The sequence below is a fragment of the Canis lupus genome, chromosome 18 (assembly GCF_003254725.2).
Source record: "Canis lupus dingo isolate Sandy chromosome 18, ASM325472v2, whole genome shotgun sequence".
NCBI classification, from domain to species: domain Eukaryota; kingdom Metazoa; phylum Chordata; class Mammalia; order Carnivora; family Canidae; genus Canis; species Canis lupus.
The window spans coordinates 2,087,045-2,112,912 of NC_064260.1; the positions used below are offsets into that span (position 1 = coordinate 2,087,045).

The 25,868-nt window shown below is 53.0% G+C and overlaps 1 long non-coding RNA gene across 6 annotated transcripts in view; it reads left to right on the forward strand.

Moving 5' to 3' along the window:
• The window catches only part of LOC112661441 (uncharacterized), a 49,137-nt gene extending 24,934 nt beyond the window's left edge, over positions 1–24,203 (forward strand). For 2 of the 6 annotated variants that reach the window (XR_004806812.2, XR_004806823.2), the window contains 12 exons: positions 10,879–11,085; positions 11,866–12,107; positions 12,241–13,004; positions 13,831–14,418; positions 14,511–14,552; positions 14,985–15,043; positions 15,712–15,799; positions 19,980–20,085; positions 20,527–20,632; positions 20,786–22,062; positions 23,307–23,415; positions 23,651–24,203. This is a non-coding gene — a long non-coding RNA (uncharacterized LOC112661441). Of the gene's footprint in view, positions 1–10,878; positions 11,086–11,865; positions 12,108–12,140; positions 13,005–13,830; positions 14,419–14,510; positions 14,553–14,984; positions 15,044–15,711; positions 15,800–19,979; positions 20,086–20,526; positions 20,633–20,785; positions 22,063–23,306; positions 23,416–23,650 lie in introns of all 6 variants that reach the window. The other 4 variants (XR_004806817.2, XR_004806813.2, XR_004806822.2 and 1 more) reach the window with 4 other exon arrangements.
• Positions 24,204–25,868: the final 1,665 nt, after the last annotated feature.

Here is a 25,868-nt window from a genome sequence, read left to right on the forward strand (position 1 = left end):
AGGATGTCCAGGTCATTGGGACCCTAGTGATCCTCCCTTGTGCGGGGGTTCGATCTCTGGTAGTGTCCCTGTGGCTAGGACAATGTATCTGCCTCTCCTTGGCTCTCACGACCTCTGACAACCAGCCAGTAACTGAGACACATGTTGTCCTGACCTGTAGTTAGTGCTGTGCTGGGGGCGGAAGATGGGGATGATGGAACCCCTCTTCTTCCCCTCCAAACATTCACATGAAAATTCGAGCATCTCAAAGAGAAGGAGTGGGGTCTCCCAGACAGGGGGGGTGTTAAAAGCAGCACAGGCTTGTGCCTCCAACCTGACCTCACTCACTTGCGTCTCTCACCCCATCTGGCCCAGCAAGAGGAAAGTCTAGCTCCTCCCTTTTGCCGTTGCATTCCTCCTAAGTCAGAGAATAGCAGTGGTGAGATCCTAACAGCCTTTACAGCACATTTTTAATGGCTTAAAGTTTCTGCTTATGAGTGGCTCCACCTTTATCTTGTGGTTGGCTCCCTGAGGCAGGGCTTAATTTAGCCTGTGACCAAACGGGTAATCTTGGGTTTGTCAGCCACTGAGGTCTCAACTGGAGACTGAATTGTGCAGCCCCATTTTGTCCCCTAATCCACCTCTCAAGGGAGCCCCATACTTTTCATAAGCAAGTTAATAATGTGCTATGCTTTTGCTCAGATCGGTGAGACCTCAAGAAGGTAAGAAGGAAAACGGGTGGAAGTTACTCACCGAAGTCCACATTGACTCTCCAACCATTCCGTATTTTATAAGTTGTGAGGATTAAAATAAATGACAGATGTCTAGCGCCCTTAACATGTCGAAGCATAAGGTTGATGTTCAGCCATCAGGCCTTCCGTCTGTCCTGTCCAAGGAGACCCCTTTAGGTCCTGCTAACATCTTTGTTCAGGGCCTGCCCAGCGCCAAGAAGTGCTAGCTCAGAGGAAGAAGAGAGTCTTGGCCTTGAAACCCCAGATGTGGTTGTCAGGAGACCACCTATGGTGGGACTCCAGCCTGGGTGCCATGCCCAAAATGTGTGGCACAGAACACATGGAGGATGGAGCTGAGAGATTGGGTAGGAACGAGGCTCTTTCAGTTCCACACGTGCTCACCTGTTGGTTGTCTACACAGCAGTACAGCGGTCCCACTGCATTGCCAGTTACAGCATGTTTTTTCCCGCTAAAAATTCTCTGACGGCATCCATTCATCTTGAGGTGAACAAAAGTCTTTACAGTGGCCCATAAATCCCTTCCTGACCTCACACACTTTGACTTCTCAGCCCTTGCCCCTCACGGTTGCTATGCTCTACTGTGCCTGGCAAGCTCCCCTGCTTAGCTTCCCTCATCTTCTGATATCTCCATCAATAAGGCTTACTTGCTTACTGTCCCTGTGCCTTTACTTAAATGTCATCTTCTTGGTAACCTTCTCTGTTCCCATTTCCTGTTTTATTTTTCACCAGAGTACTTATCACCAGCTGACATACCCTATATTTTATCTTGATATATTTTTCATTTTGTTTTTGTAATTTCTTCCACCATGAAAATAAATTCCTTGAGAGTAAGGGTCTTTTTTTTAACTTTTTATCCATTTTATTGCTATATCCTTAGTATTCCTGGCACATAGTCAGCAACCAAAATATTAGAATTAGTTCGATGAATCCATGTTCTGAGACGGAAGAAGCTGTTAGTCCTGACCTGCTCTATCCCATCCAACTACAGATAGGAAAGATCTTCAGTCTAATTCTAACTGCAGCCAAGCTAATTGCAATCAAGCCTATGAAGTTTATCTGAGCCCCACCCTCATGTTACATTGTCTCCATTATAGCAAGAAGTGGTCTCTAGGTAAGAGAAATACAAGCCAGTTACTAGGAAACCATAATAGTAATCGTTATATTAATAAGGTGTCAGGAAACTAACAATTCAATGTATTCATGGGCTAGGGTTGAGAATAAATGTGAGGGATAGAAGGTCCATCAAGAGATCCCCAAATACACATTTCTGGAAAAGAAAATTTGCAAAATGAAAACTGGCAGCATCATGGAAGCAAGACCCAGAGAGAAAAGCCATAACCTTGTTGTAGGACAAAAAGTTCTTGGACATCAGTAAAAAGAACCGTGAAATATCATATGATTGCACTCACATGTGGAATTTAGGAAACAAAATAGATGAACATAGGGGAAGGGAAGGAAAAATAAAATAATATGAAAAGCAGAGAGGGAAGTAAATTAAAGAGACTTTTTTTTTTAAGATGTTATTTATTTATTCATGAGAGACACAAAGAGAGGCAGAGACACAGGCAGAGGGAGAAGCAGGCTCCATGCAGGGAGCCAGAGGTGGGACTTGATCCCGGGTCTCCAGGATCACACCCTGGGCTGAAGGCAGACGCTCAACCACTGAGCTCCCCAGGGATCCCTGAAAGAGAGTCTTAACTCTAGGACACACAGGGTGTGTGTGTTTTTTTTTTTTTCACATTGTCATTAATAATTTATTTATCCATTCCAGGGACCCCGACCTCATTTAAAAACCAGAATTGCAAAGCACTCCATCAGCAAAAGCACATAAACCCCCCACAATTAGTATCATAAGACAGCTCTTACTCTGAGAAAAAGTTTATTTCACCTTTTGTTACAAAGGCACAGAAGTCATCTGAGACCACAGTACCGTGCGCTGTGAATGTGCAACTCCATAGTCCTCGCAGTCTATGAGACCCATGAGTTATAGATTCTTTCTATAAATAATAATTAAAAGAAACACGGGACCATAAAACCAACATAGCCATAATAAAAGGGACCTGAAACTTCCCTCCAGGGCAGCTGTGTGTTAAACAGGGTTGCTGGAGGGAAGATGGGGGACATGGGGTAACTGGATGGTGGTCAGTAAGGAGGGCACGTGATGGAATGAGCACTGGGTATTATATGCAACTGATGAATCATTAAACTCTACCCCTGAAACTAATGAAACTATATGTTAATTGAATTTAAATAAAGAATTAAAAAAAAAAAACCTGTGAAGAAGGGGCTACTTGGTAGGAATACAATGGAACTAGCATTAAAACAATGTCCCTCAGATGGAGCATGTGTAGCATATGTATGTGAAGTGTGTGAAGGAAATTTTCACAATGACTTAACCAGTGCATGGAGAAAACAAAGAATGAGTCTCTTTTTTGACACTATGCTCATGTTGTCAGCACAAAGCCTGGCACATTCTAGATAATTGATATTTATTAAATAAGTAGATGTTAAAAATAAGACTCTACCATTCATATAGAAATTCTCAGTGAGCTAGCAATATAGGAGAACTTCCTCAACTTGGTAAAGAATATCTACCAAAAAAACCTACAGCTAAAAACAACCACCACCACAATAAAACTCAGAGGTTTCTCACTAAGATGAGGTATGAAACAAGGGTTTCCTTTCTCTCCACTCTTTTTCAACTTTGTGCTGGAAATCCTAGCTAATGCAGTAAGACAAGAAAAGGAAATAAAAGATACACAGATTGGGAGGAAAAACATAAAACAGTCTTTGTTCATAGATGATATGATTGTCTATGTAGAAAATCTGAAAGAATCAACAACAGCAAAAACCTTTCGGAACTAATAAGTGATTATAGCAAAGTTGCAGGATGCAAGGTTAATATACAAAAGTCAATTACTTTCTTATACACCAGCAATAAACAAGTAAAATTTGAAATTAAAAACTCAATGAGGGAATCTCTGGGTGGCTTAGAGGTTTAGCGCCTGCCTTTGGCCCAGGGTATGATTCTGGAGTCCCGGGATCGAGTCCCACGTTGGGATCCCTGCATGGAGCCTGCTTCTCCCTCTGCCTGTGTCTCTGCCTCTCTCTCTCTCTCTGTGTGTCTTTCATGAATAAATAAAATCTCGAAAAAATAAATAAAATAAATAAAAACACAATGTCATTCGTATTAGCACCCCCAAATAAAATACTTAGGTATAAATCTAACAAAACATGTATAAGATCTATATGAGGAAAAATATAAAATTCTGATGGATAAAACCAAAAAATTAAATAAAGATATATTTGTGTTTTTGGATAGGGAGACTCAATACTGTTAAGATATCACCTCTTCCCAACTTAGTCTATAGGTTCAGTACAGTCCCAATCAAAATCCCAGCAAGTTATTTGGTAGATATAAACAAACCGATTCTAAAATTTATATGGAGAGGTATAGTGCGTGGTAAGGTTTACATGGAGTGGTAGAAGACCCAGACTTGCCCAAACAATAAAACATAAAGCTATAGTAATCAAGATAGTATGATATTGGCAAAAGAGTAGACAAATAATACATCAGTGGAACAGAATAAAAAGCCCAGAAATAGACCCATAGAAATAAAGTCAACTGGTCTTTGGCAACTCAGTGGAGCCAAGATAGTCTTATCAACAAATGGTTCTGGAACAACTGGACATCCATGTGCCAACAACAAAAAAAATGAATCTAGACACAGACTTTATACCTTTCACAAAAAATAACTCAAAACGGATCACAGACCTAAATGTGAAATGCAGAACCATAAAACTTGAAGACGACATAGGGGAAAATCTTCCTGACCTTGGGAAGCAATGACTTTTAGACACAGTGCCAAAGACATGGTCCATGAAAGAAATAATGGATAAGCAAGACTTTATTAAAATAAAAAAAAATTCTGCTTGTGAAAGACAGGTCAAGAGAAAGAGAAGATGAACCACAGACTGGAAGGAGTATTTGCAAAAGACAGTCATCCGAAAGCAAAATATACAAGGAACTCTGAAAACTCACCAATAAGAAAACAAACCATTCAATTTTAAAAAAACGGGCCAAAGACCTTAACAGACACCTCACCGAAGAAGATATACAGGTGGCGAAAAAGAATAGAGAAGGATGCTCCACAGCATGTGGCATCAGGGAAAGGCAAATTAAAACAACGGCGAGATACCGTCACACACCTAGTAGGATGGCCCAAATCCGGAACGCGGCAGCACCAAATGCTGGCGGGGATCGGAGCAGCAGTTTCTCACAAAACTAAACATATCATGTGACCAAGCAATTGGTTGTGTATTTGCCCCAAAAAGTTAAAAACTTATGTCTACACAGAAACCTGCACAAGGATGTTAATAGCAGCTCTATTCAAAATCACCAAAACTGGGACGCCCCCCCCCCCGCCCGATGTCCTTCATCAGGTGAATGAATAATAAACTGTGGACTATCCAGACAATGAAATACTATGCATCCCTGAAAAGAAATAAGCTGCTAAGCCGTGGAAAGACACAAAGGAACTTTAAGTGGACATCGCCAAGTGAAAGAAGCCAATCTGAAAGGGCTACATGCTGTATGACTCCAAGTATATTCTGGAAAAGGCAAAACGAGGGAGACAGTAAGGAGATGTAGTGGAGATTCAGTGGTGAGGGAAGATGAAGAGGGGAGACACAGAAGATTTTTAGGGCAGCGAAGCCAGTCTGTATGATACTATGATATGATGATCCTGTGGAACGCGCACCACCAAGGGTGAACCCTACTGTGAACCATGGACTTTGCTCAGTGGGTATCCATTCTTACTGTGCCCTTTTTTTTTAAATAAATTTATTTTCAATTGGTGCTCAATTTGTCAACATACAGAATAACATCCAGTGCTCATCCCGTCAATTACTGTGCCCTTTGAAGAAGATAAAGGACAGGCATGTAATATGAATCCTTCATTTCCTCCTTTCAAGAAAGACAGAGAAGAAAGAGGTGGAGCTTATCTTGTCGGGTGGAAGTTGGGAGTGGGTCAGGCTTGATTTCTTCTGGAAGCAAGAGTTGGGTATGGAGTTCCTTCCAAGGATACTCAGCCCTAAAGAAACAAGCCAAGCTGGAGCCTACCGGAGACAGCGCCAAGTTCAAAATACGGATGGGCAAGATCAGGTTTGTGTTCAATGCCAGGGGCCCGGACACACATTAAAGTTTAGTGAGGAGCTCAGAGCTGAAGTAGAAAGAGAGGCAAAAAGAACCCATGTTAGGGACAGAAAGGACACAGGTGGGGGAGCCGGTCCTGACGTTTTACCTGGAATGCCATCTCCTCCTGGCTCCTCGCTGGTCTGGGCATGAGTCACACTCACTCCACGAGACGGATGACCCTATAGGACATTATGCTGAGTGGAATAAGTCGTTCGCACAAGGAGAAATGCCACACGAGCCCACTTCCACGAGGAATCTAAAATAGTCAAACTCAAAATAAATAAATAAATAAATAAATAATAAAAAATAAAAAATAAAATAAAAAAATAAAATAGTCAAACTCATAGACACAGAGAGGAGAAGAGTGCTTGCCAGCGGCTGGGAAGGGACAACGGGAAGGCGCTGTTTGAAGTCCCAGTTATGCAAGATGAATAGATGTCACATTAACTGCTCTTAGTGTGATTTAAAAAAAAAAAAAAAAAGAATCACTTAAAAGGTCAAGGATAGGGCTCCTGAGTAACGAGAATGGCGAGGCAGCCCGAGGAATTCTAGTGAGCTCAGATTTAAATAGCACATGAATAAAAGATAGAAAAATGGCATCATGTCCCACAGGGAATAAGAGAGAAGCGTGAGCTTATAAGAACAGCGTCAGGGAGACCAAGGCCTAATGTGTCAGAAATTCCTGAAAGCAGCCAGAGAGCTGGGCCAGAACAATGAGGAGGAAGTAGGCCTGGGCCCGGGGCCGGGGGAACTGTTAGGGTGGGTGGCAAAGAGCAGCAGACACACCAAAGGACGACAGTGATAAGACACTCTTTGGGCCTACCTCAAAAAGAACATTCTAGCGCCCGCACGAAGCCAGATGGGAGTCAGAGAGGATCGGGAGTATCTGCCTCCCTAGAAGTTGCCATCAGAAGTTTCCTTCCGTAGGTTTTTAATTCTTATTATTACTTTTTTAATTTAAATTCAATTTGCCAACATATAGTATGACACCCAGTGTGCATCCCATCAAGCGCCCTCCTCAGTGCCCATCACCCCATCCCCCCGTCCCCCCGCCCACCTCCCTTTCCACAATCCTTTGTTCGTTCCCCCAAGTTAGGAGTCTCTCATGTTGGGTCTCCCTCTCTAGTTTTCCCCACTCAGTTCCCCCTCCTTCCCCTTAGAGTCTCTCTCACTATTTCTTATATTCCCCGTATGAGTGAGACCATCTGATGATTGTCCTTCCCCAACTGACGTACTTCACTCAGCATCCTACCCTCCAGTTCCATCCACGTCAAAGCAAATGGCGGGTGTTCATCTTTTCTGCCTTCCATGGGTTTTGTTTGACCTGGATGGAACCTCTAATTAAAAGCAGGGACCAAGAATCTTTAAATTTGCGTCTTTTGATTTGCTTGATCAAAAAATTATAAAACCTGGAATGAGGAAGAAAAGTCCGGGTCCACTGGGGACATGTGGTCACCCCAGCGGACCCTGTCCTCTCAGACATATTTATTCTGTTTTTTAATCCCAACATTTTTTATTACGGAAAAGATCGAGCGTACAGAAATGTTGAAGTTTATGGTAACGAATGCTTGTGTATTCGCCGCTCAGATTCAACAGTTTAGAAGAATTTGGCACATTTGCTTTCTTCATTTATATATGTGTGTGAGAGTTCGTGTGTGCGCGTGTGTGTTCAAACATCTTTTTCTGAACCATCTGAAAGTAGATTTGCAAACATGAAAGTACTTCCTCCCTGAACACCTCAGCCTGCATCTTCTGAGGACAGTGGCCATCTCCCATTTGTCCACTATACGGCCAATTAACACAGGAAAATTGATGATAATCCCTACATAGGATCTAACATCTGGTCCACGGGAAAATTTCCAATCTTCAAATGTCTTTTTTGTTTTCTTTCAAGATTTTATTTATTTGAGAGAGAGAGAGAGGATCTCACACTGACTCCCCGCTGAGCACAGAGCCCAGGGAGGGGCTTGATCCCAGGACCCTGCGATCATGACCTGAGCTGAAATCAGGAGTCAGATGCTTAACCGACGAAGCCACCCAGGTGGCCCACCTCTGAAATGTCTTTTACGGTTATTTCGGTCAGTTGTTCAATAAGTGAACTAAATCTGCTGGGGGGGGGGGGGTTCTTGCTACCTGGTCTGGCCACGAACTGGGGAGATGTCGGACCTATTCACTAAAGGCCTTGTAGGAGGAAGCACGGGTCTGAGGACGAAAGCGATGAGCTCTGTTTTATTAACTTTGGCTCCAGGCCTGGGGTGAAGGAGCAGCCTGTGCTACAGATACGCATTTGGGAGCTATCAACACGGTCGAGGCTGAGATGTCGGGGTGCATGGGATCACTGAGGGGCCACAGGATCACTGTCACCATCATCCCTATTTCTTGAGACACCACAATCTGCTCAGCAGTTCGCTGGGCACTTTTTACTGTAACTTCATTGTCTTACGGCGACCTTGCATCCTTGACTCCACGTTTCTGAGAAGGGAGTGGTCCCGGGGTGGCCCGGCCCCGTCGCCACTCGGGCGCGAGGGGTGAGGTAGGAGCCGTGACTCGCAGGGGCCTGTCATGCGCCTGTGTCTGACCGCTCCGTAGGCGGGGGTGACAGGGATGGGGGGTCGGGCCAGAGGCCATGAACGCCGAGCACAGGCGGGGGGACGATGCAGTCAGGGAGCCAGAGAAGAAAGGAGCAGAGACGATCCAGAAGGAAGTGAAGTCAGGGAAACCAAAGGAGGACAAGGTCAAGCAAGAGGCCGCGGGAGCTACACATTCATCCCCGTGTTCTCTCAACGGCCGCTGGGGACCTGCACTGCCCACGCGCTGCGAGCGCCCCATACCCCGTCTTGAACCTTGACGTTGGGTTTGGCCCAGCTCTGACTTCCACACTCAGGTTTGGGCAGAGAAGCGGGTCAGCGGGACGCAGAGATGTGGAAGGGTTGGCTACACCCCACGGAGCCTGCCAGCCCGGTGGGGAGGCAGGAGGGAGAGCACCTGCGGGGTGCTCGTCAGGAGGGAGGGTGCAGTGTGGGTGTCTGGGACCCTCTCTGACACGTGGTGCTGAAGACGTCCTGGGGTGGGGTCAGGTTTCCGGGTGGGGCTGGGCGGGCCCGGCAGGGACGGGATGATGCACGGGGCGAGGGCCTCAGCGGGCCACCTGGCCGGCAGGGATCCAGGTGCAGAGGAGGGATGTGCGTGGTCACCACGGGTCAGGGGCGGGGGGGAGGGCAGCAGCCTCCGACCCGTCCGCTGATTTCCTGTTACCAAGTCCTTTATGGTAGAAATGTTCTTCCTGGTTCTATTTGGCCTCCCTTATTTTGCTTTGAAAATACTACCTTAGGGCAGCCCGGGTGGCCCAGCGGTTTAGCGCCGCCTTCGGCCCAGGGTGTGACCCCGGGGTCCCGGGATCAAGTCCCACATTGGGCTCCCTGCGTGGAGCCTGCTTCTCCCTCTGCCTGTGTCTCTGCCTCTCTCTCTCTCCCTCTGTGTCTCCATGAGTAAATAAATAAAATTTAGAAAAAGAAAGAAAATACTACCTTAAATACTATTTTTTAAATCGGAGAGAAAAAAAAAATAAGAGACCATAAAATAATCCCACAGGTTTGATTAATTTTGATGCATTTATTTGCAAATTGTCACTTTTTAGGAACCTGAGCTTAATTATGTGTCACTTAAAAAAGGTGCCTTCAATTTCTCCATCTGATGTTGAAAATTTTGCATGTTTTTGGTTATGGAGAAGGCTCCAGCACTACATCCCTAGACCACCCACTTCTTTTCCTGGATGAGTGTCACCTGTCGGCCATCGGCTGACATTGGGAGGATGGACGGGCCACACAGCTCCCGTGTCCTGATGAGGCCAGTGATGCAGGGTCCATACTCAGCGGTGTCACCCCATTGCTTCTGGTATTTGCACCCAGAAGTCACCTCACCTGTCCTTTGGGTTTGCTCCCAACCGCCTGTGTATGGCTCTCTGGGGGCCCTTGCACGCTAGACTGTATGGGTCTGACCCCAGGACGGGGGTCCTGACCCCAGGACAGGGGTCCATCCACCTGAGAAGGTGGTAGGAAGGTGTCCCGCGGGATGTCAAGCTTTGGAAATAGACTCCCTTGAATTGATGGGCCCAGGATTCTTGAAAGGCTTCCTGTAGCCCCAGGAAACACCGAGGTGGAGAGAAAGGCCAGATGGAGTGAGGGTGAGGGTGGGGGTGGAATGATGTGCTTCTAAGACTCATAGCAAGGGGCGCCTGGGTGGCTCAGTCTGTTAAGCACCTAACTCTTGGTTTTGGCTCAGGTCACCATCTCTGTGTGGGGAGATGGAGGCCTGCATCAGTCTCCTCGCTCAGCACAGAGTCTGCTTCTCCCGCTCCCTTCCCCCTCCCCCAGCTTGCATACTCTGTCCCTCCTTCAAATAAATACATCAATCTTTAAAAAAAAAAAAACAAAAAAGGACTGCAACATGCCGAGCTATTTGCTGCGTGATGATTTCTGCTCTTAAAAAAATGCTGATTTCAGAGTTCAGTCTAAAAGCTCAACACATACTTATGGTTGTCTTGTTACAGGCCAAGTAGCAGGCTAAGAACTTTATAAAATATTCCACTGAAGAGCTCCTCAAAACACTGATGGCAAGAGCTGGGTGTTGCCTTCTACCTTTGGGAGGAGGGAGTGAGGCTTGCAAAAGCTGAGTGGCACGCTCCGCGTGACGAGGCTGGGGAGGGAGGGAGAGCATCACAAGTGTTGCTTGTAATCATCCCAGTGCACCTGGGCATCACGTTGCTCGAGGTTCACCCGAAGCAGAACATTCAGCGATCGTCCTAGGAGCTTGTATTACAGGGAAAGAAAGAAAGGACAAAAAAGAGAGAGAGAGAGAGAGAGAGAGAGAGAGAAAGAGAAAGACAAAAAAATTTTAAAATTATTTGCCTCGGATAACTTTTATAACGAAAACAAGACCAACCCCTTTACAGACCTTCAGCTGGACACCCGTTGAGATAACACAGGCAAGCAGAGCCGTCAAGTATGAGCTGAAACATAAACCATAGAAGACATCACACCCCGAGTCCTGGCGATCGTCGTGCTGTGGGGAACAGGCCTCAGGGATGACCCCAAATCTCTCTGCACGGCGATGTTTACAGGATACGGTTTACAAGCTGGAATTGACCCAGACACCGGCCGTGAGTAATGGACGTGGGCGCAGCACTTTCTAGTTTACAAAATGCGTTCACACACACACACACACACACACACACACACACACACGTCCCAGGGCCTTCAGGCTTCTATAATGAGATGCCGAAGGCCGAGGGGCGTGTGCAACCGGGTCTATGTCTCACAGCCCCGGAGGCCACCAAGCCCAAGTTGGGGTGCTGGCGTGATGGCGTGCTCCCTGGTTTGCTGGTGGCAGCCTCCTTGTTGTCCCCTCATTTGGCAGAAAGAGAGAGAGAGAGAGAGAGAGAGAGGGAGGGAGGGCACCGGCTGACTGGTGACTGAGAGGGGCACAGTCCCACCGTGGCCTCCACCCTCACGACCCCACCTAACCCTGCTTACCTCCCGAAGGCCCCACCTCCAACACGACACCCCCCGGGAGTTGGACCTTACAACCCCCCTGAAGAGGGGCTCAGGCACTTGGTCCTCAACTCCATCGCTGGGTCTGCCCCTCACCAGGCCCCTGTCAGGTGTAGGTCAAGGATGAGCGGTGTCCCTTCCTGGTCTCAGACCCGACGCGACTCCACGATGGGGACCCAGCGTGGGCGTGTGGGGTGCACACTTGTTCCTGACGGCCTGAGGGGCTCTCTGGACCTTCCATGATTCGGTGCCTGCCGCCCACCCCAGCGCCCCGGCCCTACCTGTCAGCATGGGCTCTGCTGACACCTGCTGAGTGTGGCCCACGGCACCCCCAGGCATCACAGGGATTTGTGTCCTTACACATTCTTTCCTTTGCCTGTGCCACTCAGCGCCTGGCTACTCATCCCCGTAACGCCTGCCCTGGGGGCATCGTCCCCTGGGTGGGGGCTCCTGCAAGGCCGCCGTGAGATAGAAGAGCCTGGCTCCCCACTCCCCCGCCTGCCCCACCGTGGGTTCCGGCTCCCACGGGGCTCCGGGGTCTCCGTCCGTCTCGGATCCCCCCACGGCACTCTCCGGCTCCATCCTCTGTGCCGTCCCTGCCTTCCGGTACGAGCCCTCGGGGTGCTCACAGGTTCGTCCTTTCACACGTCACCCCCACTCACAGCTCCACGAGATCCCGGCATCCACAGCATCCCCGCGCCTCGTCTTCTACAGCCAAGTTCAAAACCCAACAGATCCGTGTGCCTCCCGCTCTGTTTCTGCAGCTGCCCCCAACCCCGTCACGCAAAGACACAAGCTGACGGCTGGAGCCCGCGTGGGAGGAGGGGTAAGCCCACAGGGGCCTGGGTTCGAGTCCCGGCTCTCCCACAGACGGGCTGGGAGGCTGTGGACACCTTTCTGAAGAGCTGGAGCCTCAGAGGAGGAGGAGGGCGGCGCTGGGCCTGCCCCGGTGCTGGTTTTGAGGCTGTAACTACAATACACGGGCACCGCGTGGAGGCCTGGCTGGCACCCCGGGGACATGGGACTAAATCCACGGTGCTTTCCCCGGGCCGTCTCCGGCGACACCCTTGCTCCGTTGGCTCCCGGGGCTGCTTCAGGAAATCAGCACGAATCCGGAGGCTCAACGCAGCAGAAACGGATTCCCTCGGCATCTGAAGGCCAGACGTCCGAGTTGGGGGGCGGGGGGGAGCGCTCCCAGGGAGGCTGAAGGGGAGGGCCGGCCTCGCTTCTGTGGCTCCTCATGTTCCTTGGCCCGAGGCTGCACCCTCCAGCCTGTACCGGGGTCTCACGTGCCCCCCTTCTCTCTCTCCCTGCGCAGCTCCTCCAAGGACGCCGCTTGTTGGATGGGAAGCCCACGTGGACGAGCGGAGAGGGGCACGTCCTGAGGCCCCGCACGGCCCCTTTCCGAAGTGAAGTCACATGGATGAACTCCAGGGATTAGGACGTGCACGCATGTTTTTGGGGATCCCCTTCCACCTGCCACAATCCACTCGGTCCTTCAGGGCCTGCCCTCACACTAAGACTCCAGGTGAGCCCCCCCCATGCAGCCAGGAGGCCCAGCCCGGCCCCGCAGCCTCCCCGCGCCCTGCCACCCGCCCCGGCCTCCCCCCTGACCCCGATGGGCCTTAGAAACTGCAGCCAGTGCCCATCCCGGGGCTCTGCGCTTTTTGGCGACATCGACGGGCTTCCCCTGACACCTGCCAGCCTTCCCCTCGCTTCCTGGGCTCCCGGCACCCGAAGCCGCCGCACCCGAGCGGTCCCCTGCGCCCTGCATCCCGTGCACCTACCCCGCTCTCCCTCGCCTGCCGGCCCGGATCTGTGTCTTCACGCGGTTCTCAGCCCCCGTGCCCGTGTCCCCGCGCCCCCAAGCACCCCTCGCTCGTGGGAGACGCTTCATCAGCGTCGGGGGAACGAACACCCACATTTCCTCCTTATCCGCTGTGGGCTCCCCAGTCCAGAATCACAGGCACGGTACCGCCCGCGCCCTCAGTTTACCACGCCCTCCTCCCTGCTCACGGGCCAAGTCGCTTCCTGGGTGCCGGGTCCGGGCAGCCAGCTGGGAGCGTGCAGACACCTGCTCTGGCTTTGAATTAGGAGCCACGCATTCCGCGCCCCCCCGCCCGCCCGCCCTGCCGGGGAGGTCCCTTCCCACGTCCTCCCCTCCCCTCAGAGCCCCGGGGGCTGGTCCCCTGACCTCCCGCTCTCACCTGGTGGCCCTGCTCCTACTTCTGGGAAGAAATGGGCAACATGGTCGCTTCTCCCGTGACTTGCCCCCCGCTTGCCCCCTGTGACCTTACAGGGCTGGCGGGGCCCAGCCTGCTGCTGGCTCAGCCCATCCCCTCCCGCATTCCCAGGGACTTGCCTTCTGCAGCCTTTCCCTCCGGGCCGGGACTGCCAGGAGCACGTGGACACCTCCCCCTCTACTGGATCATACATGACTTTTAAACGATGCCTCTTTCAGTGCCATGTTCCCCTCCGCTGCCCACTCTGACTTAGGGCGACTCTTCTGGAAACAAGTGTCAGGACACGTTGCCTCTACCTCCTAATCTTGCATTTCCCTTAATACGCTGCAGAACGAGCCTCCGTGGCCCCCTCTCCGCAAGGTCACCCGTCCAACCTCCTTGGCCCTCAGCAGCTTTGGGGGTTCGCCCTCCTGCCGGAGGAGCTTCCCCCACGCCCTCCACGGTGTCAGGCTTGCCAGCCTCTCCGCCGGCCTCCTCTGTGGCCCCTCGTCTCCTCCTCCGTGGCCTGACGACCGCAGAGACCCAGGGGTGCAGCCCGAGGCGTCCCTGAGGTCTGAACAAGGATGATGCCACGTAGGAACTTTGACCCTCAAAAGTATTTCCAAGACTTCCTGTGTGTCCCTTCACGCAACCTAAGCCCAGTTCTGTGCTCGAGAACAGCTCATGACTCTACCTGAGGCCCCACAAGCATGTCCTTTGGTCTGTAACTCTGGGGAGGGAGGGGAAGCAGTGGCCTCCCCACCTGACGCGAGAAAAGTGATGGAAACTTTCTGGGCCTTGGTCTTTTCCAGGGTGGACTATCATGGGGTTGGCAGCGGCCGCGGCGGCAGTGGGTATTTTTTTTAAAGACTTCATTTATTTATCTTAGAGAGCGAGTGAGCAGGGGAAGAGCAGAGGGCGAGGGAGACAGTCGCCAGCAGACTCCGCGAGGAGGGCAGAGCCTGACGCGGGGCTCGATCTCATGACCTTGAGGTCACGACCTGGGCCAAAGCCAAGAGTCGGATGCGTGACTCCTGGAGCCCCCCAGGCACCTGTCAGGACGTTATTTTAAGGGAAAACTTAGATAAGAGTGTTCAGATGCCCTAAGTCTGGCCTGTTGCCAGCCAGCCAGCCTTCCTCCCTGCTGGGTTTCAAGTGTTTGATTTTACTCTGAGGCTCAGCCTCACCTCTGTCAAGGATCACCTGACAGGAGGCACGTGCCTGGGGAGGGGGGACGTCCCACGGTGGGGTTTCCCGGCCGACCCCTGCATGTCCGTCGTTGACAGGGACTGTCTGGCGAGCAAGCACGGATGCTCCCGAGAGAAGGGCAGTGAGCACCGCGTAGGTGAGCCCCACGGGAGGCAAGCAGGAGGCTGCTTCAGTCACCTGCTTGCCTCTCCCCGGCCCGTAGGTGTGGGTCAGTCTGCTTCCATGCAGCCCAGGTCCCCAACCCGGAGGGCCCCACACACCTTCCCCGCTGCCTCCGCCCGGGGGACAAGTTGGGACAACTCCAGCTGTTTGGCACTGAAGCCAAACATGTAAACCCGGATGCGAGCCCGGGGGCGCCTGTGTGGCTCAGGCGGTTGGGCATCTGAGCCTTGGTCTCAGCCCAGCCTTGCTCTCAGGGTCGTGAATTCAAGCCCCACATGGGCTGCACGCTGGGTGGGAAGCCTGCTTAAAAACACCTGTGCACAACTCGGGAAGAGGCACCCCCGACACATCCATCCGTGTGTCCTTATCACACAACACATCCATCCCTACCCCGGGTGCTGAAGGAACAGCACAAATAAGAGGTGCCCCCCCCTCCCCGCCCATGGAGGGGGTGGCCTGCGGTGTGTATGGATGGAGGGGATGGCCTGCAGTGTGCGTCACCAAGGAGATGGCCTGCGGGGTGTGGTCGGTCCTGTCGGAGCCTGTGATCTGTGGGTGCGGGCCCAGAGCTGGGTGCCCAGCTAGCTGCGGTCCCGGCCCCTAGAGGAGGTGATAGTAAAGCCGGACACTGTCACTTCCCAGGTGGCACGTGGGGCCAGAATGCTTGACAGGATCCCTGGCGTCGGAAGACAGTGGGTCCCCCGGGGCAGGAGACCAAGGCGCCGGCCAGGTGAGCTCGGGAAGGCAGGAGCGGGGGTGCCGGGCAGGTGTGTGCAAGCGTGAGAACCAGGTCTAGCCGCCAAACCTCAAAAGTGTCCCGGGGGGGCCCCCTCTGCGCTCTCCGCTTTGGTGCCCGCAGCAAGAACCTGACACATCAGGGCTCAGGTGCAGACCCCGGCTTCTGAATCCAATTCTCCCACCGCTACTAGAGCCGGGCGCCCAGCTGCGGGATCCGGGCCGGGGCCCAGCCAGGGCAGTGAGTGGGGAGGAGCCCCTGGGACGGCAGCAGGCTCCATGGGGCCGGAAGGGAGCGATCCCGAAGGCGGGAGCAAGGCCGCAGCCACTCCCTCGAGAAGGTCATCGAGTTTGGTCGTGCGGTGTGGCAGGTGCACAGACACCCGGGCCCCCGGCGCTGCCCCCAGCCTCCTGGGCTTGCTTCCAGGAGCAGACGCCCGCTTTCCATGATGCTCAGAGCAGCCCTGCTCCTCTGCGTCCGGCCCCAGTTGGCAGCCGTCTCCTTCTGACCTCCGGTCCTGGTTCAAGCACAAGGTCCAGCCTAGTCCTTGGACCTGATGGCCAGTCGGCCCGGATTCCGAGGGCTGCTGCACCCTCCCGAGGCCCGCAGTCAGGGGTGCTGAGGCAGAGGGGGTCCTGAGTTCGTCTCACCAGCCCCTCCCTGCCGGGTCCTGCCTCTCTGGCCGCCCCACAGGTGATCCTGCCCTAACACATCTGTCGCCGTGGCTCCCGCACGCCGTCACGGGCCAGCCTGGGTCTCCTCTCCAGGGAGAGGCAGCACCGTCCCCCGCATGGGGACCCTCCACCCCGGAGGGCCGGCTCTCGCTCTAGGTCACGTCTTGCACGTCACCCACTGGCACCCGGCCGCTGCCCCCGGTCGGTGGAAGGCAGGATGAGCTCCCAGTAAAGCCGCCTCGTGCCCTGGCTGCAATTGGGCAGCACATACTCACCCCCAGATGGGGGAAACAAAGGAGGCATTTCTAGAAGGGCTGACTTGTGCAAAACAACCACTTTGTGATGCTCATGAATTTATGGGTCAGAAATTCATAAAAGGCAGGGGTAGGGGGCAGGCCCTCCTCTGCTTCTCAGTGACGGGAGAGCCTCAGCATGGAGATCTGGAATGACAGGGATGCTCAAGTAGTCGGCCTGGAGGATCCCTTCCCCGGTGGCCTCCTCGCTCGCCTGTGGCCAGCCAGCTCTAGGAGAGCCAAAGGTGGGCTCCTTGGAGGGCAGCACCCCCCCTTGGCCCCTGCAGCCTCCCTAGGGGGCCCAGGCTGCTCAGAGCACACAGTTGGCTCTGGGAGGCACGTCCATGAGGGCTCCCTGGAGGGAACATTCTAGAGAGCAGCATGGACCTCCCCGGCCAGGCCCGAGAAGCCACCTGACACTTCCCCCTGGTTCTGTGGACTGGGGCAGCGACAAGCATCCGCAGGTGCAAGGGGAGCTTGACCCAGGCCCCACTGCAATGAGGAGAGCCCCCAAGCAGCACGGGACAGTGGTGTACGGGGTCACAAACACTGTTAAGCCATCTTTGGGAAACATGATCTACTGTGCCCCGGACCTAAGAGTTTTTCTCCTGAGTTCAGCGCAGGAAGGACCAAGACCCAGGGCGGGGTCTTCCCCGGTGATGGGGAGAAAAGACACACATACTCGGCTGCCTCCACCAGCCACGAGGACGGCTCGGCTGCTCTTCCCGATGCCCCTTTCTGATTCTCCCCAACTAGAAGGTTCTGCAAACCCGCCCTGCCATCTTCCTGCTAGGGAGACACGCAAGGGCCTAGCGTCTTGAAGGGTAGGGTTTCTGTGAGGGTCAGGGGGAGGCAGTGGGTGACTCATTTCAAGGTTTCCGAGTACTGAGTCTGTCTCCCCTAGGAGCCCGGTCAGAGTCCCCTCTGTCCCTCTGCCCCCGGCAGGGCCAGGACGTGTGTGTGTGTGTGTGTGTGTGTGTGTGTGTGTGTGTGTGTAGGGGGTGGTTGGTGGCTGAGGTGACCAAGGAACGGGACTGGGCCTTGAGGTTAAAATGTCAAGAGTGTGCCTCCCCCTCTGCCAGCGATCCTGGTCGGAGCTCCGACCTGGTCACCTGGGGAGCCCGGGGGTACACTGGATTGAGGGGCCCCGGGGAGCCACGACCAGCTGCCTAAGTCGGGACTTGTTGGCTCTGGGAAAAGACAACAAGGCCCTGTGTTTGGATCCAGAATTGGACGCTCCCCTTCTGGAAATCTCCATTTCAGGGGAGATCTACGTGATCCGTCTTCGGGCTGGACTTCTTCCACTTGCTCCCCCACACCCCCAGATCCGCCGGCCGCCCTCCCCGCCCAGCGCTCCAGGAGGCTGCAGAGGACGGGCCGCCTCAGCAGAGCTTCCTGCCACCAGGTTCCTGGCTGGTTGGCGCCTGCCCGAGATCAGAGGGGGGAGCGTGAAGCCGTCCATTTCTCCTCTGCTTCCTCCCTTTGGCGCCGTCCTACGCTGGCTCGGTTTGGAGGTGCGTTGGTGCCATATGCTGCTGACACAGGAAAGCAGACCCCTGCGGCCCCACGCAGGCCGGACCCAAGATCGGGGCACGGGAACGTCTCCTCCAGGGCCGAACCGTGAGCAGAATGTGCTGTTCACCTCCTATGGTGAGAGACGAGTTCGGGGGTACAGACGTGTGTGGACCCCAGGACCGTGGCACATAGATGAGCTGGGAAGGAGCGAGACTGGAAGGCTGGGGTCTAGGCAAGCCGCAGTGCACGCCCGTCTGCACGCATCCCGCCGACGCCCGCCGGAGATCGCGCGCCCCAGTGAGGCGCTCGACAGCAGGTGCACAGGAGGCCTCGCCCTGGGGTGCCAGCCGGGCTCCCTCCTTGGCCACCCTGGATGGGGTGGCCGTGGGAACACAGCAGCTCTGCGCGAGCGCTCTCCTAACGCCTCCCAGAGTCTTAACCAGCTCTGCGGCTAAAGCCAAGTGCCCCATGAGCAGCAGCCGTGCTCACGCTGACTCCCGAAGGCGCCATTCCTTGAGGACACCAGGCTGTCAGGCAGCGAGAGGTCGCTGACGTGCACACCATCCCCTGGAGGGATGACCAACTTGTCTTCACCAGAAGCCTCACTACTGCGGACGTGGGTTTGCCCACGTTTGAAAAGAAAGACCTATGGGGCTTTTCTTTTTCTTTTTGTTTTTCTTTGTTGTTGAGTAGAATTTCTAATCATTTGACCTGATATCCTGTACCAAGTGTTACGGGTTGAGTTGTGTGTCCCCGAAAGTTGTGATGTTCAGCCCCACTATCTGAATGTGATCTTATTTGGAAATAGGGTCTTTGCTGATGTGATCAAGAGGAAGGGGGGGCCTTAATCCAATATGGCAGGTGTCCTTATGGGAAGGGAAGATGCTCCAACACACACACTTGTGAAACCCGCGTGAAGACAACGGCAGAGGCAGGAGGCAGGAGTGGTGTCGCCAACAAACACCGGGAGCTATTGACAACCAACCGTCATTGGCTGGAAGGGAGGCTCGGAACAGATTTTTCCTCAGAACCTCCAAAAGGAACCAGCCCTGTTGACAACTGGATTTTGGAGCGTGAGGGAGGATTTCTGCTGTTTCAAACTATCTGGTTTACTTTGTTATAGCAGCTCTAAGGAATCAACACACCCAGGAACCCATTTAGCAGCACAAGAAGTAGAACAGTGAGCACGCGGCCACTCGGTCCACTGACCTTACCTCACACCCTCTACCCAGAAGCAATACCCTGGTGGAACAGAGCCATGGCCAGTGAAAAACCCAGCCAAGGGACAAAGGCCCCTATGAATGGGTTGCTTCTTTCTCTTTCTTTCTTTCTTTCTTTGTAAGATTTTTATTTATTTATTTGAGAGAGAGAGACAGAGAGCACTTATGAGAGAGCGTGAGCAGGAGCAAGGGAGAAGGGCAGAGGGGGATGGAGAAGGAGAAGCAGGCACCCCGCTGAGCTGGAAGCCCGACACGGGGCTCAATCCCAGGAACCCCGGGATCATGGCCTGAGCCGAAGGCAGACTTAACTGACTGAGCCACCCAGGGGCCCCAAATGGGTTGCTTTTCTACCATATTGATCCATGTGCCAATCAGTGGTCAATACATGGGGCTATGTTTGTAAGAGCTAGAAGGCACGCATCGGGAAGGTAAGGGGTGGAGATGGGAGGGACCTCTTCACCATCTCTTCCAGGACCAACCTTCTGAGTTTATGCTTCCTGTCCCCGTAAACCGAAGCTCTGCTGCGTTAGAGATCCTGGTGCCAAGTGTGGAAGTACTCCCCACGGGGACAGGACATGGTGAGGAGACAGTAACCATCACTTGGCCATTTGGGGCTCCAGTGGAGTTGCAGAGAAAGCCAGAACTTACCTTCCCTGAGGGGTAATTTGCCAGGATTGCTCCGGGAACCAGGGCTGCTGCTCCACCACGGGGCAGCCAGGGATGTGTCTGGAATAGCAACTCCCATTATAGGAACCTTTGGCCAGGGGGAAGGGAGTTGGCAGGCGAATGCTTCTCCCATCCTCTCCGTGGATGGACTCTCCTGAGGCCTGGTGGTACTCAGAGCCTCACTAAAGGTGGTCTGGAGACCGAGGGAGCAGTTGCCCTTGATACAGAGTCACGGCCAGGTTGGGGATGCCTCTGCTCTCTGCCCCCCACCCCCACCTCCCACCCCAGCCAGCCTCACTCCTGCCTCCCCAGCTGGCCATCCCTAATCAATTATTAAAACTCATACTCATTAGCTTTCTCAGCGACCAACCAGGCCATGAGAGGATAAAAGGGTGAATGGGACATGCCAGTTTGGAGAGCGAAGCTGTATAGGAGTTAAATGTTCTGCTTACGGACGAGGTGGGTGATTTTTATTCATATAAAATCATATTTTCTTCACCTCCTTAGTGAACTAACATTTCAGGAATGGCATTTTGAGAGGACATCACATCATTGGCTTCATCTATGTTCCCATATCCCTCGGCCACTTTTCTCTCCCTTGTCCCCATCCAGGCTTCCAGGATACTATTTCCAGTGCAAACATCGATGACACCAAGATCCTCGTCATCTGGAAGTTGATATAATCCCCGAACGAGGTGGGAGGCAGAGCTGCTGGTAGGAAATGGCACTACCTCCGGGCCACCGGGGAGGGGAGAACCAGCCAATAGCCTGTCTGGGACCCACAGGGCATAAGGTCAGACAACCAGAGTTGCCTTCCATCAAAGCCAATGATCTTGTCCATGGGAAGAAATGGCTTTCTCTCCTGACCCTCCTGGGTTAGAACCCAGCGGCTGACCTTTATGAGCCATGGGACCCTGGACAGGCTTCCTACACACCCTCCTCCAGATAGTCTTCAACGAGCTGATCTAAACATCAAGGAGATGATGTGCATAAGGCACCCGGCACACATAAATAACTTCATAAATATTAATATCCCTCCGCAGGCAGGAGCAGAGCTGAAATGTCAAGGAGCAATCTTCGATTGTAGGTAGAGCACGACCCGAAATAGTGTGAATCCCCACACGTTCGATGGGGCCATGTCTGCCTTCCAGCATCATCGTGAAGATGAGCCTAATGCATTAGAGTGTGTTGCCTGTGCCTTCTAGGAGATGCTCATTTGCTGTCAGCCAGCGATGCAGTCCCTCAACGACCCTGCATAAAAGTGACTCAGAAAGAATAGGGGAGCCCTGTGGCTGGCTGAGTTCCCAGAGGGACAGATTTCAGTTCTCTGCCATTAGGCCCCGAGGCATTACAAGGAGCCCCCGGGAAAAGGTTTGGAGGAAGTCCCCGTAGCCTCCAGAGCAGCACAGCGGTGAGGGCATGAAGTTTAGAGTCGGACAGCATGGGACCTGTCCCGGTCCGTAGACGGCCCCCGGGTGACCTGGGAGAAGTCATATAACCCTTTCACCCTGATGTCCTCACTTGCAAAGAATTGTACTAGTTTCTGCCTCAGGAAGGGCAGTGGAGCTCAAACGCCAGGACAGACCGGGTTCCTGGTGGAGTGGAGGACGCAGCAGCCTCTCACGGCCCTTGGCGTCTGGCTGGCGCAGGGGAAGGCGCGCCGTGTGGGACGTGGTGTAGGGCCTGCTGCAAGGAAATGAAGATCCGTCCCGAATCCCCTCAAAAAACTCAAAATGAATAGTTAGGAACTTTGCGCTTCCAGGTTGACTCTGGCTCCTGCGAGGCAGAGCTGAAGTGACATGGTCCCGTGGCTTATTCAGGTCTTCCAGATACGACCGGATCCCAGGGCACCGCACACCTGTGCTTCCTCCAGGATGGCGAAGACTTTGGTGAGTTCTGTGACTCATAGGCCTCCTTTGATAGCTGAGGCCCTTGTGACCCCGGGCCCCCCCCCCAGCCCCCCAAGGGCAGCCAGTGACTTGTCCGAGGATGCGCCTTCCCGATGCGACCAACCCATCCTGAGCCCCTCGTCCCGCCACCTCCTTCATCGGGCGCTCGCTCTCTGCACCACGACGCCCTCCGACTGCGGTCGCCACCCTGATCCATGCCAGGCACAGCCCCTCTGGCCCATGGCCCCCTGAAACCAGCCCGTTCTAAACCTGCTCACACACCCCTTCCCGCCCAGGGGGCCCAGCCGGGCTCCTTCCCCCGCTCCCTGGGCCCGTCTGCCTCCCCTGCCTGGCACCTCCCCTCCAGGGAGCCGTGAGCACGGCCCCTTCCCCACTCATGGTCACTTCCGTGTCTTCCCGTCTCACCACACCCGATTAAAACAAATCCCAGACATCCCCAACAGGCGTTAATTAGATCCTCTGCTCCTTAGAGACAGAGCGGCGCATGTGTAATTAAAAGGAAACTAAGAAACCCTGCCGTGGGAGCGGCTAGACTGTTCCGTTGCGTCCTGCTCCTGAGCACCAGATCTCCCCGCTGCCCTGTGGGCTGCAGAGACCCCTGCGTCCTTGTCCCCATCCATGGTCATTTCCGCAGTAACGCGTCCTGGTCGCCTCCTGAGCCGGCTCCCCCACCGGCTGGGAGCTTCTGCAGGACCGTGGCTAGCTTTATTCCGCTTGTGCCCTCCTAATGGCTTGTTGGGAGCCCAGCAGGCCGTACACGCAGACTGTGTCCTCGTGAAGGACCATGGCTCCACCCCCACGCCTGAGGACACAGGTCACTAAGGGTCTAGATAAGGCAGGAGGAAACAGCCTTTAATCCCAGAGCCAATCCCTGCTGGCTGGTCTTACTCATGCATCAGGTGTGTCAAGGTGGTTAGTAAAGTACTAACGTTTGCAGATGATTTTTTAAAAACCAGAATGGATTTCTTATTTTATTTATTTTATTTTATTTTATTTTATTTTATTTTATTTTATTTTATTTATTTTTTTATTTTAAAAATTGTATTTATTCATGAGAGACACACAGAGAGAGGCAGAGACACAGGCAGAGGGAGAAGCAGGCTCCCTGCCGGGAGCCCAATGCAGGACTTGATCCCGGGACCCCAGGATCATGCCCTGGGCTGAAGGTAGATGCTCAAAGCCTGAGCCCCCCAGGCACCCCTAAAACCAGAATGGATTTGCAGCTCACCCTTTCATGAGCGCCTGCTGTTGACCCGCATCCCGCTGCACCCTCTCGAGTGGTGGCTGCCGCCTCTGGAACGCGTGCAGCTTCGTATCGCTCGTGTGTGTTCAGTAAGTAGGTGCCGTCAGTCCCATTGCCCTGGTGGTGAAAGGCTGCGACCCCTGGGTGGAGGGGCCCTGATTGCCGTGTTCTTTGTCACCGAGACATGGGGGTCGCCGACACAGCCAGGGAGGCCTAGGGATCAGCCCGCAGGGGTTCGTGTGGAGCAGGCCACGTGGACGCTGCTGGTTTTCGGCAGGGAATCTCCCACAGTTGAGCTAACTGTCGATATTCTTGCCACACAAGGAAGAAAACTCTGAAACTGGACGTGAGACTGGTACAAGCACTGTGCACCTTGGCAGGTGCTCACACGGGACTTTCCAGAGGTTGTCTGTGTCCCCACTTCCTCGCCAGGTCAGCCCTTTGCATAGGACACATCCTGCGGAAATGTGTCTGAGGTCCGCAGGGCGAGGCCGTGGTCGATTCTGGAACACCAGCACGGACTGCCACCCCTTTAGAACAGTTGTGTTTAAATTACAAATGGCCTGACGTGCCAACAGGGTATTAATACCTCTGATTTCTATGCATTGCTGTTATCTTATTTATTTCTGGAAACAGAATTCAAATCTCACTTGTTTAGTAAGGAATTTGCTGCAATTTATCGACAGTGCATGCTGGCCAAATTGCCTTTTGTTAGGTTTTATGATGACCAATCTTCACGCTCTCAAGAGCACAGCTCTTACGGCAGGAAAACCCATAACACAAAGGGCCTGTGTCCCCTCTGGGGAACCTGCGACGGGAATCTTACCCTCTGAATATTGTGCTGACCTCATGTGTATTGAATAAATAATGATGTATTTCTCACTCGAATCCTGTTTCTTTTGTTTATTCAAGGGATATTATCGCATCTATTGATAACCCACTGTGGCTCACTGTCTTTGCCACTACGCATTGCTGAAGGGAAGTGAGGTGGTGATTCTCAGTTCTCTGTAGGGAAAGATTAATTTTAATTTTTGATCCATTGCAGACCAATATTTTTATTAAGTATAATAGAAATGAATTCCCGAATAAGGTAAAAGACCTTCAAACGACACACCCTGACTTATTATTAGATTGAACAGATTTTTCATATAAGCTGTCATTAGAACAAACATGCCTAATTGCTCTAAACGTCTCTGACCCCTAGTATTTCTCTCTGCAGCTTGATGATAGACGGTTCCTGATCTAGAACATGGTGCCCGTGCTCCAAGGAGCCTGGAGCAGAGGTTCTTCTACTGACTTCCCATCACAGCAAAAGCCAAGTCCACGCTCCAGACCAAACCAGTGGAGCCATCTTTGGGATATTTGACTCTTTTTTAGTTGGGCCCCAGTTGAAGTGGGATAACATCAGAGAGGCTGAGTCATGAACAAGGCCTGGCCCCTGGAGCTCATCATTGCAGGGGATTGTTGGGCTTCCCGGGCTGGTAGCTGCAGGTGTGGGTCGGGGTTCTGTTTTTACAGACGTTGTGCCCGTTGTCTATTTGTATATTCGGTCTCAGGGGATTTGAGAGTGGGGGCAGGCAGCGCAAATGAGAGTGAGTATGGTGACACAGACTTGGGGACAGACAGGCTGGCTCAGCTTTCACAACCCTGTTGGTAAGATGAGGCCATTTGGGTGAAGAGTTTCCTTTTTTTTTTTTTTTAATTTTTTTAAATTTTTATTTATTTATGATAGTCACATCAGAGAGAGAGAGAGAGGCAGAGACACAGGCAGAGGGAGAAGCAGGCAGGCTCCATGCACCGGGAGCCCGACGTGGGATTCGATCCCAGGTCTCTAGGATCACGCCCTGGGCCAAAGGCAGGCGCTAAACCGCCGTGCCACCCAGGGATCCCGGGTGAAGAGTTTCTAAGATGAGTGTTCATTTCTAAAACCATGACTGGGGCAGGGGCGCCGTGATGCCCGGGCATGTACGTGCGGGGTTTGGGCAGGGTGCAGTGATTGCTGGTCAGGAGGCCTGGATACGAGGGGAACAGGGACAGAGAGATGCAAACACAGGCAGCAAGAGTAAAGCAAGCTGCGCCTGCGATGCAGAAGCTCGGGCATTCTGGGGCAAGCCCGCCACTTGTCTCGTGCTTCATTCCTCATCCAGAAGACACAGGGTTCCACGTGTGGGTCTAGATCCCCTGCCCCCTCGACGTGGGAACGAAGACTCCGCATCGCCTGTTGGACCCGCCTAATTTAGAAATTGACAAAAAATGTCACGGAGTCGCTGTGGAGACTTTGGACCTCTCTTTGTAAATTTTTGCCAGAATCTACTGGTCTACCTTTTCCCCAGGATGTGAGGAAGGAACAGGAGGTGAAGGGGGAAAGCCACTTCTGGCAGAGGAGAGAGCCAAGGCCCGTGGGCAGGGAGCAGTGCTGTGACTTCTGCTAATGTTTGGTGTAACTGGAGACTAGAGTATGTGAGGAGAAAGGGTGGGTCTTGCAGAGCCACCCAAAACGAGATGCAAAATTGTGCCATGAAAGATGTGAGCGAAGACAATG